At 33.1% G+C, this 17,965-nt stretch overlaps 1 protein-coding gene and 1 pseudogene across 7 annotated transcripts in view; both read left to right on the top strand.

Annotated features, from left to right (window-relative positions):
• Window positions 1-17,965, top strand: part of TBC1D5 (TBC1 domain family member 5) — a 468,533-nt gene that overhangs the window by 203,026 nt on the left and 247,542 nt on the right. The gene's annotated exons all lie outside the window — the stretch shown is intronic.
• LOC112476010 lies at window positions 1,089-1,207 on the top strand (annotated as a pseudogene).

Raw genomic sequence — 17,965 nt, 5'->3', positions numbered from 1 at the left:
ACCATCTGAGTACATAGTCACCTATGAACCATAAAGCTAGCTGGCTTTTACCAGACACTGAATCTGCCAGCTACTTGATCTTGGACTTCATAGCCTCTTGGACTATGAGAAAAACATATTTGTTGTTTAAGCTACCTAGTCTATGGTATTTTTATCATAGTAATCCAAATGGACTAAGACATTAACTTTCTTAATGTATTAAATCCAAAGTAGGATATGGTTTTCCCATTTTGCCCAAAGAAAAACAAAAATATGATGAATAGGACAAATATAAATAAACTCAGATTATGATAGGAATTTTTTTTTATCTGAGTATTGTAACTCAGAAATCTGTTTTGATGAATAAGTAGTTAATATTCCAGAAAAGTATTTGCTAGCATAACTCTGTCGATCCTGTATTTCCAAATGGTAAATTAAATAAAAGGAGCAATTTTTACCATATGATCATTGACTTTGGCTCTGCAGACATTTAGTAAATTATAAGTTGGCATCTATTTTAAAGTCTCTTTACTTATCTCTTAATTTTATGTCACTTTAAGTAAATATTTTAAGAAGAAAACTTCATATGTGAAAGATACTTTTAGTGTAAAAGTGTGGTTTATGAGTCCTTCCCTTCATGGGATATATGTATGTTTGTTCCAATGCGTATCAGAAACAGGTAAAAAACAAACCTTTTTTAAGAGAGTGAAATAATATTTAATTATACATTTTAATTATAAGCAAGCATATTCATTTTATGCTATTTACAAAAACTACTTTTGTTTACTTTCTAAATAAAAAAAAGTTTTATTAAGTAGAAAAAGCCGCAAATCTGTCCATCAGTAGGTATTTCCACCTTATACTCAATTAAATTCTCATCAAATTTGATTTACTAATTCATGGCCACAACAGATGTTATCTTAATGGAAGATAGAAGAAGAAAATTAAGAATGTTGAGCCACAGAGCCATCTTTACAATTTATTTGTGGAAGTACAAGAAAAGTTCAAAAACCTCTTTCCTACTATTTTTTCGTACTATACTAGAGTTTAGTGTTTTGTACTATACATGTTTATTTTTAACTTTAAGTTTCAAAAATACAGTTGAAATAGTCTACGGACATGCCACCCTGAACAAGCCGGATCCCATCTGATCTCAGAAGCTAAGCAGAGTGGAGCCTGGTTAGTAGTTGGATGTGGGACCATCTAGGAAGACCAGGTGCTGTAGGCATTAAAAAAAAAAAAATACAGTGGAAATAAATATATAAAGAATGAAACAATATTAAGAGAATCTTTAGTGTTATAAATCTGTTTCATATTAATTCATATGTTTACATTAATGTGCTAAGTTATTTAATTCTCTATTAATGTCACACATTTTAATAGGGTATTAGGGACATAAAATTGCTTTTATTTAATCTGTCATGATTCAAATATACTTCAAGATATTGACACTTAAGAATTTTAATCAATTTGATAGTCAGTTTTTATTCCATACATTTTAATTGAGATAATTTTGAAGGTCATCAAAATTGTAGCTTTTTATAGAAATAGTAGTTGGTGATATTTTTTCTTTTCATTGTATTTCAGGGATTGAGTAGCTCAAGCAAGATGACTGAGTAGGTGGGTTAAGGTGCTATGCTAACCTAGCCAAACATATTCTGATGACAGTAATATAATATTAATATTTAGAATTTCATAGGGGTATCAGAGATTCAGTACCAGCTCTCTCTTTAAGTGTTCTGCGTTGGTTGTTAATTAAAACAGTTTTTTTTTTTTTTTTTTACCTCATTTGTCCTCAGATATTCATTATAAGGTTTAATATTCATTGATTTCTTCATTCAGTAGCTATTTATTGAGTGCCTACTCTATGCCAAGCTCTGTAACAGATGCTGGGGATATAGGAGTGAACAAAAAACTACTATTCTGCAATTATCTGTATGCCACATATGCCTATCTTTTAATGCTGGGATATAGGAGTGAACAAAATATACACTAATCTCTGCTCTCAAGAACTTTACAATTCTATTCACCTGAAATTAATATAATATTGAATATCAACTATAATTGAAAAATTAAAATAATAACATAAATAAGATGAAGTTTATAAATCTAGTGTAAGACAGACAGTAAACAATATTAATATGTAAAATAGATATGTTCGGTAGTGATAAGGGCTAAGGAGAAAAATGAAGCCTGAAAGAAGTGTAGAAAGTAAATGAAGGAGGGTGTTACAGTTTTAATGACAGCAGGAAAGACCTCTTTGAGATGGTGTAAAGCAAAAAGGCCTCCTTCGTCTATGTAAAGACCTGAAGAAAGTGTTTAATTGAAAAATCTCCTTCATAAAACTTCAGTGTATTTAAAAACACACTAGATTAGTGTTGAATTTTAATATTCTTCTAATTACATAACAATCATAAGAACATTGAAAAACTGTAATATCCTGGAACTGGCATTACCATCTTTAGTATGTCCTATTAGTGTAGTTTATCATTTATTTATAGTATATTAAAGGATAAATTTATTGCTTTATGTGGTAATTCTCCTAACTTTTTTTTCTGACCTCCTACTGTAGTAAATGTGTAATTTGGTTGGATTTGTCTCTGCGGTTGAAAGAGAATCAATTAAATTCTATGAACACATGTAGGTTCTAATGCACTAAAGTACCTTTTAAATTTTATGGTACTGTGAATGTATGAACTGGGTATCAATTTATTCTAAATTTTTTAAAATGCTGTTTGTATAGTACTATCATCAACTTTTTCTAAATCTTTTGCAAATGCTAGGAAATTGGGAAATCTAAGTAGTTTCGTTTTTTTTCGTACTTATGATTCGTCCCTTAAAAAATTTTTTTTTTTTTAGTTTATTGCTTAGCTAAACTCTAAAAAAATTATTTGAACATAAGAGCATAAGAATGTGTTATTTTATTTCATCCTAAGATTTTAATCCTGCCAGTACAACTAAAAATAGAATTCTTCATAGCTTTTATTTTTCAAGTATAGGTCAAGAGGAGAGAGAATGACTACTATTCTGCAATTATCTGTATGCCACATATGCCTATCTTTTAATACTTTATCTGGGCTCCAGTTCACTCTAGCTGTCACTCCAGTGGTTTGATCACCTAGAAGAAGAGTAGACGTAGGCTTCATGCTCTCCTGCTCCCACTAGAGTCAGGGTGCCTATTGAATCCAGGATGGTGTAATCCCTTGCAATGAATGAAATACTCATACCCAAGAAGTGCTGGACAGGGAAAAGCATAAACCATTTTCCTTATACAAAGCCGTGTCACAAAAATTGATTTTATTTTTCTGTCAGATTTCTCATGGTTGTGTCAAAGCGATTATTTCACAGCCCTTGTGATATTATTACATATGTTGTATAGTCATCTATCTAAGTTATATTCCATTATTATAAAGCACAACACTAATTTAGAATTATCTGCAGAAATAAAGGTACACTGCAATATATTCCATTTCTCTTTCACAATAACAAAATCTTATCTCTTACTATCCCTTAATGCCACCACTAAATTGTATATATTGGATATAGTGTTTTTACTTTTTAGAAAATTAATAATATTGTGAAATATACAGTGGATACTTAACAATTTCTAAGGGATTGAATGAATGCAGAAATGGTTACTCATTACCCAACTGACCTATTTTAGGAGGACTTCCTGCCTTCAGTAACATTTCAAGTGAGTTGAAGAAAATAGCTTGGCTAGTCAGATTTTGTAGTGCAGATTAAAAAAGTCACTGAATCATGACTGAGGGGAACAACAGAATGATAGTAAAGGGATATTGAAGTAGAGTAAATGAATAAAAACATGTTTTAGTGTGAACTGGATGAGGTTCCTGAAAGTTAGAATAAAGTGCAGATTATGAAGCTAAGGTTCAGTACACAAGTGTTGGGAAAATGACCGAATGAATGACATGAATTTTATAGCCACATTTCAGATTGAATATGAAGGGTAAGGTGGATCAAAAATGAGATGATTAACTAAATTCTTTATATAAAACATTTATTTTTTATTTTAGTGCACTTCTTTTCCTGTACAATAAGTTATGTCCTAATAAAAATTAAAGAGCAAGTTGCATTCGGAAGATCAGGTCATCGTAACTCATTGACATTAGTCCACATAACTGAATAATGTCTTCCTTCAGTGAAATACATCAAATGAGATCAACAATTATGACTCATAAACATGCCTCGCAGGCATAAAACAGCAGGGAATTAGCATGTGAGGCTGATAAATATGCATGTAAATAAGCTCCCAAAGGAATAACATGGGTTTGATTGATAGGTTTAGAATTGGAACATATGTAAACCCCTTTATTCCTCATTCTGGTGTAGCTAAGTAAAGATGCGTTTTACTTGTTAAAAAGTTTCAATAACTTTGTAAATCTTAATGCCACATCTGTTTTTTTTGTTGTTGTTATTGTCGTTGTTGTTATTGTTGGAGATTTTTTGTACATCAGTTGTAAGATTAATTGAATTGTCTACAGGCTGGATAGCCCTCACATACAATAAATGGTGAAACATGCGAATGAGTCGCTGTGCATCTGGGGCTAGACATGGGGTAAGATTCTGTCGGAAATCTCATTTTTTACATTGTAAAACAGCGTATGGTTATAGGAAATTTCTTTAGGAAGTAAAGATGTGACATAGCAGTTAACTTGGACTCTAAATATACTAGATATCCTCTCTATATTTAGCTTCTAACAATGAAATTTCTATTTCTTCATTTCATACTACTGCTTTTGATTAGAATGTATCTTTTTAACATTTTTTTTCAGTTCTTGATATATATCCTTTCCTGGCCCTTAGTATTCATAAACTATTGTGAAACTGCATTAGAAAACATATTTAAACACTAGTTGGATATCGGGGGTCTCCAGTTTTGTGCTGATGCCTCTCAGCCAAGAGATGACTTTCAGAACTATTAATTCTCTCCTTAAGGCTCAAATAATTTGAGGTAGATGGAAAGAGGAATATGGCTTTTGATTTCCTGTTTTAGAGTCTTAAGTATTATTGCTGTGGCAGGTTCAGAGATTTGCTATTTAAAGGCACTAGGGGATCAGTCAGTGCCCACATCTGTAAGAGGAGAGCTTTTCTTTCTCTAGAAATAAACTAATGAATAAGAAGTCTATAGTTTCAAAGGAATTATGTTTTTGGTTTGGTGAGACAGCCTGTGCCCATCGTTTTGTAGATCAGGGTTGTTGATTATGCCTTCTGAGTTCTGCAGCTGTCTTTTAGGTGCATGAGATAAATCAACGAACAAAACAAAGATCCTTCCCCTCATGGAGCTTACCTTCTAGCAGGAGATAGTAAAATAGAAGCATAATGAAGAGTTAACATAAAGTGTCTTAGAAAGTGATAATTGCTTTAGAAAAGAAGAAATAAATATTGTAGTCTAAGGGAATTGTGTATGTATGAGTCAGGAGGTTGCAGAAGTAAATATCAGTTTAGATCTTACTGAGGAAAAAATTTTTTTTTCTGAATTTATGTTACTTGCTGTTGTAGGGAAGCAAAGGCATTTAGATAAAGGTACGTGTTTACACACATTCAAGTAAAGCCAGAACCCTACAGGTACTCCTAGGACTTTATTACTCTCAATGCTTATATATGAGCACAGAGTTTCACAATCAGAATTTCATATTATGTGAGCTGGTACTAGTTAATGCAACAGTTTGTTTAAATATATATTGACTGGGTTTGGAATTCTGATAATCACAAACTGGTAGTTTTGTTTTAAAGATACTAACTTGCTTATAAAGGTTTGATAGCATATATTCCTATACAAATTCCCTTGGAGGTAGGAATTTTAATTTCCAGGACAACTCACAGAAGTGAATGTTGTCCAAAAATACCTTTTTTGGGGGTTAGCTTAAGAGTGAAACAGTCTATAAACTAAAAATGTCTGATCAAGTAGAACCAAAATCGTATAGAAAGAGAAGTAGTAATTCAAAAACTTCTAAAAAGACAGTTTTAAACAAGCAGTAGATCCCTTTGTCTGTTTTGTACACTTTTGTATCCCCAGCACCAGGGCACATCGCACTAAATGATTGTAGTAAATGGAATGAAACACACCAAAGACACAGCTTTTTACACAGCCTTTGGTTCTTGGATAAAAGGTTTAACACTATAGGTTACACAATTCTCATCCTTTAATGAAAGGAAAAGCACCATTTCTAAGGAAGTATTTCTTCGTATTAATGTCAAAAGCAGTTAAGTAAATTGGCTCTTAATATAATAATCGTTGATCTTAGGTAAAGGTTATTGATAAGTATATTTTTAAAGAAAATGCATAAATATTCATAAAACTATTTATTAATCATTGCGTGGTCTTGAATAATTGTAACGTTTTGTATCTGTGTCCCAAAGAAGGAGGCGGAGCAGAAGGCATACAGGTGCTTGTAATGAAACCTAGACTGAATCTAGACCTTGTAACTACTCCCTCAGTGTCAGGAAGGAGGGAACTGAGGATGGGCTAAGGGCTGGCAGAAGCTGGCAGAAGAGTAAGCATCCTACTTGATAAAATCAGAAGAGCACTAAACAACTGAATGAAGGATAAGACCCAGAATAACAATAATAAAAAATACTTCTTAGTGTTCATTTTATCTATAGCAAAGTATTTATAATTATCTCATTAAAATTTTAAAAGCCTGATGGGTTTTAAAAAACAAGAGTTGATATATGGCAATTAATTGTGTCATACCCACTAGTAATACTTGATAAAATCAGAAGAGCACTAAACAACTGAATGAAGGATAAGACCCAGAATAACAATAATAAAAAATACTTCTTAGTGTTCATTTTATCTATAGCAAAGTATTTATAATTATCTCATTAAAATTTTAAAAGCCTGATGGGTTTTAAAAAACAAGAGTTGATATATGGCAATTAATTGTGTCATACCCACTAGTAATACTTAATATAACAAATAAAGCATATCTTCTTTTTAATATTATTACTTTATTTTTAAAAAATACAAACTATTTATTGGGGCGTAAAAAAGTTCACTTCCAAAATTCAGTTTTCCTCACCCTGTTTTCATCATAAACTTTAAAAATTTTTTTGTAATACAATTTCCAGTCCTGGTATATTTCAGTAAGTTAACTATTCGTGTTGAACATGAACTACTTTAGTCACCTTTGATAAAAACAAAAACAAAACTAAGAATATAATTCCTAAAGACAAATTATAATTCTGAGGAAAGAGTCTAAAGCCAATGAAATCTAAGACTCTTTATTTCTATAAGAATCTCTTGTCTAGTGGTCTGACTAGATCAAAGAGAGAAAAAAAGATTCCTTAAAGGAAACGATGGCTAGCCTATGTATTTGATCACTATCTCCCAACCCAAATTATACTGTGAGCCAATAAACTGCATATCTAAAATTCCTATTACTGTTTCCTGGAGTTAGAGAGAAGAGGAAGTATGTAAGTAGAGGAGAGAAATGGAAATGTAGTAATTAAAAAAAAAGTTTGCCTGCACATTGCCTTAGATGAGTTTTCTTAAACTTTGGCTGTCTCAACTATTTAACAGGAACGATAGAGTTTTCAGTTTAGGAGTGTGTTGTATAGATATTCTTTATATTTGGTTTACGCATCTATTTTCTGAACTAAACTATTTTTTTCTTTTCAAGTAGAGGCTGTGTGTTTCATCCCTGAATTCCCCGAGGCACATAGCAGAGGCTCACTAAGTTTTTACTAAATGGATTGACTCAAGACTTTTTTAGCTAGTAAATATGCTTAAGGCAAGGCAGTAGCATTTCATCACGATGTGAGAACACTGATTTGTATTCTCGCTGGGACCTGTTCTTCCACTGATGTGGACTGTAGGGATGTTGATAGGCAGAGCCAGAATATTTTTCAAGAAGCAATCCATCTGAGAAAGTACTGTGTTGATACCTCAGAGTTTTGTGTCACAAAATATGGCAAGGATCTGGAAACTATGAAGAGAGTGTGTAATCAGTTGTGTGTATCAATTGTGAGGCAAGTCAGGCCTTCACAACATTTGAATTGAAGTAACATCACTTCTTGATGGTCTGACCAGAAGAATTTGGCTAAAAATATGATCCTACAGGAATTACTTTGTTTAATTGACTTTAGTTGGCAATTACCGTGTATACACTAGAGAGTGGATGCCAAAAACAAAGATTTGAGTTTGGGCATGTTTGCTATTGAGTTCTTCTTACTCTCAATAGTTACACAGTAGGAACCATTGCTTCTTAAAATATTTCTCAGTTTATGATAATGTAATCATATGATCTATTTGGAGAATAAGATATATATGCTTTTTTTTGCCACAGCAAGAGGTTAGGTATAAGTTTATCCATGTTTATGAAGTATATAAATTGAAAATAAGTATGTGTATGTTTGTGGGTGGAGAGTGGAGTGAGTCAGTTTCTTTTTTTGAGAGTGAGGTATAATTTAAAAGTGAACAATCAAATTTTTATTCCTCAGCTGGTTGCTTTCTGTCAGCTAGTAGATTATGACTCCTTTTAAGCTTTTCCTCTCATAGAAAACTCCGTTTGACATTAAAGAAGGAGTATTCTTTGCTGCAACCACCAAAGCCTTGCTGTGCCTTGTCTTTCATTTCTTCTTTCTTTTTCTTTTCTTTTTTCTTTTTTCTTTTTTCTCTTCTCTTCTCTTCTCTTTTCTCTCTTCTCTTTTCTTTTTACGCTGAAACTCAAATTTTATTACAAATGGCTATTAGGTAAAAATGACACAGAGCCCTGTGCAGGGCCTTAGCAACAACCAGAGCCTCTTCTTGTCTTGTGCATCACCCTTACTTTCTGCTGGTGAGGTTTCTCAAGGCATTACTTTGTTGATCTAGACCAGGAGTGGACTTTTTTTTTTTCTAAATAGCCAGATAGTAAATATTTTAGGCATTGTAGCCATGTGGTCTGTAACAACTACTGAACTCTGTCCTTGTAACACAAAAGCAGATGCAGAAAACATGTAAATGAATGGGTATGGCTGTGTTCCAGTAAAACTTTATGATAACCAAAATTTGAATTTCAGTTTTTGTGTGTCACGAAATATTCTCCTATGATTTTTTTTTTTTTAATTTGAAATTTAGAAACCATTATTAGCTCATAGGCTACATAAAAACAGTTGTACTTTCTAGACCCCTGATTTAGACATGTTCGGTGAGAATCACAGTTTGACTTTGCTCGCTTGAAAATTTCTTTCTTTCTAAATACATTATAAATTTTTGATGAAACTTGTTGATATCTTAAAGAAAACTAAACTATTTACCATATAGCTTAAGTTTTCTAAACAAGGTAGTTTGTACTATGTGGTAATGACCTATATGTGTGTTTTTTGTTAACATGAGTTCATGCCTTTGTTTATTTGTTTGGTGCTGGGGATACTAAGATAAATGAGAATACCCCTAGATCCAAGGAATTTATAATTTAATGAGAAAAGTAAAGATCTCACTTAAAATGTATTTTTTTACATGGCTAGGGTTTTACTAGGAAGGAATGGGAGGACTAATCAAAATATAGGGAGCTGTAAAATCAAAGGTGGCAGCAAGGGATATACAGCATGTTGAAAAAGGCGATTATCTGGGATTGAGTGCAGCATAAATTTCTTGGTGGTAGTGGTGAAGATATAAGGGAATAATGTGAGTGGCGCAGTGTAGAATGGATTACAAAACAGATAGAATCAAGAAAATTAGTTAGAAAGCTAGGTCACCAGTTAAGAGACTATTTCAGTCAGCTGTGAGTGACAAGGCTGTCAAGAAGGGACATACTACTGATAATGAAAAAAGGATATAGATGAGAAAGTGATTATAGATGAGAAGGCATATAGATAAGAAACTATAGATGATTTTTGTGTAGTTTAAATCAGATGCTGGGGACAAAATCCATCAATGGCAAATGTATGGGTAAGAAAATGAGAAAGTGGAAGCAATGTCCGTATACCACTGTTTTAAGCAGTGGTGAAGTAAGTGAAAATAAGGTTAAAGAAAGAATGCTCTAGCTCTAGAAAGGATTTTTTAAGGCTCTGGGATGCAATTTCTCTTGAGAGGAAGGAATCAACAAAGGGGAAGGATTCGAAGTTGATATAGAAAAAAAGTACTTATAGAATAAGGTACCAGTAGAGAAGAAGGGAGAGAATAAAATACTTGGTGGACTTTAGGGATGCTTATAGGGAGAGAATAAAATGCTTGGTGGACTATAGGGATGCTGCTTTCTCTGAGATAAGGGAGAAGTAGAAAGATGTGGGTGAATATTCAGTGAAGTTTTAATTAGTAAGAAGTATGTAGAGGCATCTTTTGTTAGAGTGGAACAATCAGTTAGGAAAACCAGTAACTCTTGTCTTCATGACCTTGATTTCAGTTTATTTTATTAAGAGTGAGAAAGGCAAGTACAAATAAGGAACTTGAGAAATAAAGTGTGAATTAAATTAATAATGAAATCACCAACAGCTATGAGAAGAGGATACAGTTAATATAGGATCACATGAAATTGTGTCGATCTTATCTTCAGGCTTCATGTTCTGCCTTCTACAACAACCACAGCAGAGCTTAGTGGCTAGAAAGTATAGAAAGTATAGTGTTCAGATATTTGTTTCAAGACCAAGACTAGGGTGAGACAAGTGAAAAGATCATATTACTGATTTCTCCTTTGCCATGGCTTAGACTAGCAATGTTAATGATTTTGTCTTCATATAAAATTTTGGTATTTTCATAACCACTTTTTTTTTTGTATTGGTGTGATTTTTTAAAAAAATATTACATAAAAACATTTTTATCTTACTGAGTTTTTGGCCTCCCCATATATTTTATGAGCTTAATTTTAAGAGCTAACTTTATTCATTCACTTCACCCTAAACTAGTCCTATTTATTGAACAGTGAAGTCTCTCAGAGTTCATGACCGCCAGAACACAGGATCTTTGAGAATATGAGCTTGAGCTGAGGGACCACAGTAACTAATGCAGTAGAACGTAGAAGTAGACAAAATGGGACCAGCAAGTTGAGGATTGAATCAGCTTTTTGACACCCAGGCCATGCTTTCTCATGCTACCTTCAAAATGCTTGTAGAATTTCTACAAACCAAAATGCTGATGAGGTTTAGAAGCAGAATGGTAATAGGGTAAAATAGAATGGTGGTAGGAGGTTTTTTATTTTTTATTTTTTTTTGAGTTGCTTTTTAAATCCATTGCATGCTTATACCTTTGAGAAACCAAGTCTTTGAAGAAAGAAGTCTCTTCCTGCCCTGAAGGAGTTGTTTTGTGACAGGACCATTTTATGACCATGCTGACCTCTTACTACCTATTATTCACCATTTAGTGCCTTGCTTTATTCAGCAGGGAAGTTCCCAATAATGTAATGTGGCCAAGATAATAAAGTTATGGTCAAAGCACACTGCATTCTGAAATAGGAAAATTAGTGCCAGGAAGGTGTGTGCAACCATGGGATCTGTGCAGTCTGGCATTGTATTTTTAATTGCTATGTCTTTAAAGAAAAGGTAATGCTTCAGTTTATCCAAGATTTACAATTTTAAATAGACAGGAAGCAGTAGAGCCCAGGTGAGCTCTCTTCTTTAGAGCCATGGTAAGCAAATGACAGCTACTATTAGAAATTTGGTCAAGGTTCTTAAGATTGAAAGGTTTAAATATCAATATGTGGATAATGGAGGAAACCAAGGAAATTAATTCACCACCATCTCCTTCTTTCCCATTTATTAAGAAAGAGTAGAACTGACTTCAAGAATGAGTAAATAGTCAAAGACCAAAAGATACAGTTATATGAAATATAAAATAAGGGGAGCATTATCCTTAGAGGACAGAGTAAAGATATATTCATAGATATATGATTTAAATCTAGATTTTAAAAATCTAGATAAAAACGGTTTAAATCTAGAAAAAGAAAGTACATTTTATTAAAAAATGCTTAGTATTTTCAATGAGCATACATGTTCTTTTAAAACAAAGTATGAAAGATGTTAAAAGATTGAGGTGAAAAGAAATCAGGCTAAGATATAGGAAAAGATAAAGAGGGAGCTGGAAAGAAAGTATAAGAATTTGAAATATAATAGCTGAATTGAAATATCTGTTAGCAATAAAGAACAGAATGAAAGCATAAATTTAATGCATAGATAAGACAAATTGAAAGGACTGTATAAAATGAGGTGATGGGTATGAGGAGAACCAAAATTCTTTCTGGAACGTTGAGATTCTGGAAAGGAGATTGGGGAAGACAGGAGACCACTTCACAAAGACTGTGATGCTTTGGATGGGTGTTTAGGGTTGAATTTGTAATCAGGTCAAACAAAACATATACACACACGTAGACAGCATCGCAAGCCCTTAACTTATAGCTTACCTTGATAAACGTGATTATTTATGTGAAGATTATTCTGGTAGTTGTTTTTAGAACTATTGAGGGAGAAAATGAAAGCAGATACTGAAACTTCTGAAAAGTAGCAGTCCATGGGTTAGGTTATGACCAGAGAAAGCAGTGCGGTGGCTTTGCAAATGAAGGACAGTATAAGCATTGTGAACAATAAATCAGCCCAACTCAGTGACTATCAAATGTAGAGGTAAAAGAGTGAAAACTTCTAAGTCTGGGATTTGAGAGAAGCCCAAGTAAATATATAAGAACATATTAACAAAACCTGTTGGAAATGTAAGGAAACTTTCAACCAGACAGGTGTGTGCGCACGCGAGTATGTGCATATGTGTAGAACATGAACAATTATCTTAACTTAAAATGAAGTTAAATTGTGCTTGTACTATTACTTTGGTATTAACATGCTTGAGAGTAATACATACCATAAACTGCATATATTTCTAATTATACTGCCTTGTCCTATACTGTGCTTGAATCAACCTACTGTGGAATGTTATTTTCTGTGCTTTATTTGCAAGTTAACATTTTAATAATTATCATAAATAGTTACCTGATTTGCATATTCTAGTTCATAATCCAACTGTTCTGTGGATCAACTACAGTTCTGTTATTATTCATGCCAAGACTTGTATATTAGTCTGAATAATCTATCCTAGGCTGCATTTCTGTTTCCAGTTTTCTGAGCTTTTTATAACTCTTAAGTATAGTGCTTTTTTAATCAAAAGATTGAATCATGCATGTGCTAGTATAATAATCTCCCTAACCCACTATTATATTGAAGCTAATTTTTATTGTTGTATAATCACCAACATTTCTGTGTAGTATCTTTTTTTTTAACTTTTGTCACTCTGAGTTTGATATTCAAGTGGTATTTAAGTGATCCATCATCTTTTGTCCTTTCAGAATATATATGTTAAAATAAATGATTGTGGAACATACACAAAAAATTTTGAAAACATTACCTTTGGAGAATCAAATTATAAAATCTATGTAAATTATAAAGTTATATCTTATATATATATAAAATCTACGAGATAACATAGTAGAAATGGTCATAGTAGAGAGGCAAAATGACTGAGAGATGTGATTAATAACTTGGCTCTAATATAACTAATGATACTAACATACCCAGAGAATAACAATCTATGAGAATGAGGGTCAGCTGGAAATGGAAAGAAGTAAGTATTGATAATAATCATTTGAGCATTAGCTACAGAGGAGCAGTTGTTTTAAAAAACCACAATGTTCTCAGCAGTTATCTCCAAAGATATAGAAGGATGAATGCATCAAGTAGAAAAATATAAATCCATTAAAATTAGTCTTCTAACCCTCCTTTACTAACCAAATAGTTTTTCTTATATGCAGAGACGATAGTGGTTAGACTTGCAAATATCTGATCCTCCTTACAGATATTTGTTGGTTCCACATAATGCATTCATTATTTGGCATATATACTTTAATTTCTTATATGAACAAAAATGGCTCAAAGTACCTGAATTCAGTAAAATCTGATGTGCTGAAAAATTCTGCTTTTAGGGTTTAAGACTGAGTACTTACCACCAGAGTGCTAAAGGTTCAGATAAGAAATAGACCATATTCCATGAAGGAATTCCATTCCTCAACTCCATATAATACATTCTCATTATATCATAGAATCTGATATAGTCTGCTGGATTTTTAAAAATTCTGTTCTTGTTTTCTATTTGTTGTAAACTTACAGGGTCAATTTGGCATGGAAATTTCCATTTTTCCTGAAGCATTGTGACTTCATTTCATCTGTTACCTATGAATGGTGATTCTTGTTTATTTATCGATGTCATAACATTGTACTTTAAACTGTGGATTATTAATAATGTGTACTCTACAGCATTGTCTTTTATATGTCTGAACTATTCTCTATCAGCAAGTATTATAGAGATAAAAGATAAAGTCCTTATCTTGCTCATATCTATATTCTCTACAGTGCCATGCAAAGTATTTTAAGTTGTTTTAATTAAACTGCAGTATTTATCTACACCTTACTACGAATAAATGTAATCATGAAATATTTAATCCTGACCTAAATATACTTATCCTCAAGGTTAGAAATTGGTGGGGAATTTGATATCGTAGACATTACTTAGCTGCCTAACTTTGATAGAATAAAGGCATTGGCTTCTGGCCCATTGCCTGACATGTAGTAAGCTTTAGCTGGTCATTTGATGAATGAGTGAACTTAAGTGGAAAGTTATTATAGTAAGCTTTGAAAACCATAGTACATAGAGTTAAATAGAAATAGTTGGGATGGCTTCTGGTTTCTGATCTGAGATGTTGAGAGCTGGGGAAAAAATCATTCCCAAATATACAAAAATAAAAAGCTGGACAAATAGCAAGTTCACTACATTTTTTGAACCCATCGAGTGCTTAAATTTTAGGGTAATGAACTGGCCCCAGAGTCTTGGGAGAGATAGACACCTCTCTCTTGCATAGAGAGGCAAGATACAAGTACTCCTGACTTACCTTGGCAAGACGTGTTGAAAGATTTCAACTAAAATGATCATTGAACTGATGGAGTCTAAGTGTGTACTGGTGGGGAAAAGGTGAAGCCCCTGGGGGAGCCCCCAAAACAGATCACCATACCCTCTTGTATGGATATTTCTTCATGAACCCCAGCAGCCAATCAGAGAAAATCTGGGAGAGAAGAGTGTAGCAGCCACAGAAGGAGGAGCCATAAACTTTCCCTGGACTCTCTTCTCCCTTTTTTTCTCTTATGGTACATAGGCATATTCTTATGGGGGTAACTACAACAATTACTGTTGCTTTTGGGCACTGGTGGAATCCTGTTCCACCTGGGAGATAGGAACAGGAGGGACAAAAAACTACAACAAACAAACAAACAAACAAACACCTCAACCACTAAGGAAGGGACAGGAATATCTACAGGAACTAGAACTATACCAGGAGAGAGGAAGGAACGCTGAGAAGGCATATACATGAGACCTTGGGACACAATGCTCATCTAAGACTAAGTCTTAATCAATAGATGAAATAATCCTCTCCCCCATTTTTCCCTTTCTGCTGCCAGAATAACAAGTATCAAATCATAAGAAACTTGCAAGAGACTTACCTTTTCTGAGTACAAAGATTTCAGATTGAGTGTGGACCAGTTATGAGAAAAGAAAAAATTGGGGCACATTAAATACTCCATCCCCAACACAAGGTCTCACTATAGGAATTTGTAGTCTGTTGCACTGAGTTGTAGCCACATCAATGGCTAATTTCAAACCTTCCTTGACTCCTAATTTAGATTAACTTGAAGCCCTATGGTAAAGTTCTAGTAGAAGGAAGCATATGCTCATTTCCAAGCATAAAAACTACCTTATCATTCTGCTTTATCAGACACTTGATGACAGTAATATGTAAGAACTTCAATAAGTCACAAAGCATATGAAAAAGCAAGAACAAAATACATTCAAAAGGACAACACAATCATTGAAAACAGATACAGCTATGACACAAATATTGTAACTATCCCACATGGAATTTTTAAATAACTATGTATAATATGCTAAAGACACTAGTGGAAAAGCTGGACAACATGCAAGATCAGATGGTTAATTTCAGCAGAGAGATGAAACTTATATCAACAGATTGAATGGATATCCTGGAAATGTAAAACACAGTAACAGAAATAGAGAATGCCTATGACAAGATCATAAGTAGAATTGACAGACACCCCCCACTACCACAAAAAAAATCAGCAAACTAGAACTACCTCAATGGAAATAACTCAAATTGAAACAAAGAGAAAGATTAATTAAACAGAACAACCAAAAACCATAAGATAATATCAAATGGTACATGTAATTGGAATCCCAGAAGAAGAGAGGTGCAGAAGAAATAATGACCGTTAATTTCCCCAAATTCATAACAGATACTAAACTACAGATTCAAGAAGCTCAGAGAGCACAAAGCAGAATACAGAAAACAAAGATAAATGGAATAATTTAAAAATGCAGGCAAATTATATTCAAACTGATATAAACAAAAGACAAAGAAATTCTTAAAGGCAACTAGAAAAAATTATCATTGTTATAATAGTAATAGAAAACTAATACAAAATATTACACATAGAACTATGTAAGAGAGCAGATTTCAGAAATCATGCAAGGTAGAAGGAGATCATGGAGTGATATCTTTAATGTGCTGAAAGGAAGAATAAATCAATTTAGAATTTTATACCCAATGAAAATATCTTTCAAAAATTAAAGAAAAAAAGACTTTTTAAAATAAGCAAAAACCATGTGAAATTTATTATTAGCAAACCAATAAGAAATGTTAAGAAATGTTAAAAGAGGGTTATCAGGCATAGGTAACATGATAGGACAAAGACACTTGGATCTATACAAAAAAAATAAGAGCATTGGAAGTGGAACAAATGTAAGTAAAATAAAATAACTTTTTTCTTAATTTTTAATTGCTCTAAAATGCGACTTAAGTAAAAAGTATAGCAATATATTATACATTTGTAAAATTAAAGTACATGACTACAATACACAAAGGATGAGAAGGAAGAATTTGGAATATACTCTTGTCAGGTTCTGACATTACACATGACTATATTATTTGAAGGTAGACACTGATGAATTAAATATATATTGTAAGCCTAGAGCAGGGATCGGGAGCTTTTTTCTTAAAGGGCAATATAATACTTATTTAAGGCTTGCTTGCTTAATGATCTCTGTTGCTGCACCCATCTCTTCCATCATATTGTGAAAGCAGCCGTAGTACCTAAACGAATAGACATAGCTATGTTTCGGTAAAACTTAATATACAAAAACAGTTAGCTGGCCCACAGGCCATGGTTTGTCAACCCCTGCTCTAGATCATCCATTAAAAAATACAGAGATATAAATAATAATTTAGTAGAGATGATCAGATAGAATCATAAAATATCCTCAACACAAAAGAAGGCATAAAATGAGAAAAAAAGAAATGAAGAACAGATGGAACAGAAACAAAAGAGCTAGCCGGATGCTATATTTTAATTCATTTATATCAATAAGCACATTAATAAGAATAGTCTAAGCACATCAGTTAAAAGGGAGACATTGTCCAAAAAAGATTTAAAAAAACAAGAAACATTTATATATTGCCTGCAAAGTAATTTAAATTAAAGATGTGGCAGGCTGAATAATGCACCCCTCCCCTAATACTTCTACATCCTAATCTCCAGAACCTATGAATATGTTACCTTACATGGCAGGAAATTATGTTGAGATCAGGAAATTATCATGGATTTTCTGGGTGGGCCCAGTCTAATCTTATGGGTCCTTAACAGCACAGTACATTTCACTGCCTCAATCAGAAATAAGTGACAACAGAAGAAGCAGGAGAGATACAAAGTGTGAGGATGTCTTGACCCATTGCTGTAGCTTTGAAGATATAAGAAGGCAAGGAATGTGCATGGCCTCTAGGAACTGGGAACTGTCCTCTACTTACACACCTTAAGGAATTGGGGACCTCAGTTTCTGAGGAACTGAGTTCTTTGAACACCCGAGTGAGCAAGGAAACAGATTATTTCCTAGAGCCTCCAGTAAAGTACATAGCCCTACTCATACCTTGATTTTAGCCGTGAGACC

Source organism: Pteropus alecto, unplaced genomic scaffold (assembly GCF_000325575.1).
Source record: "Pteropus alecto unplaced genomic scaffold, ASM32557v1 scaffold92, whole genome shotgun sequence".
In the NCBI taxonomy this organism is placed as follows: Eukaryota; Metazoa; Chordata; class Mammalia; order Chiroptera; family Pteropodidae; genus Pteropus; species Pteropus alecto.
Note: the sequence above shows the minus strand (reverse complement) of the source record. Positions and strands in the feature narration are given on the sequence as shown.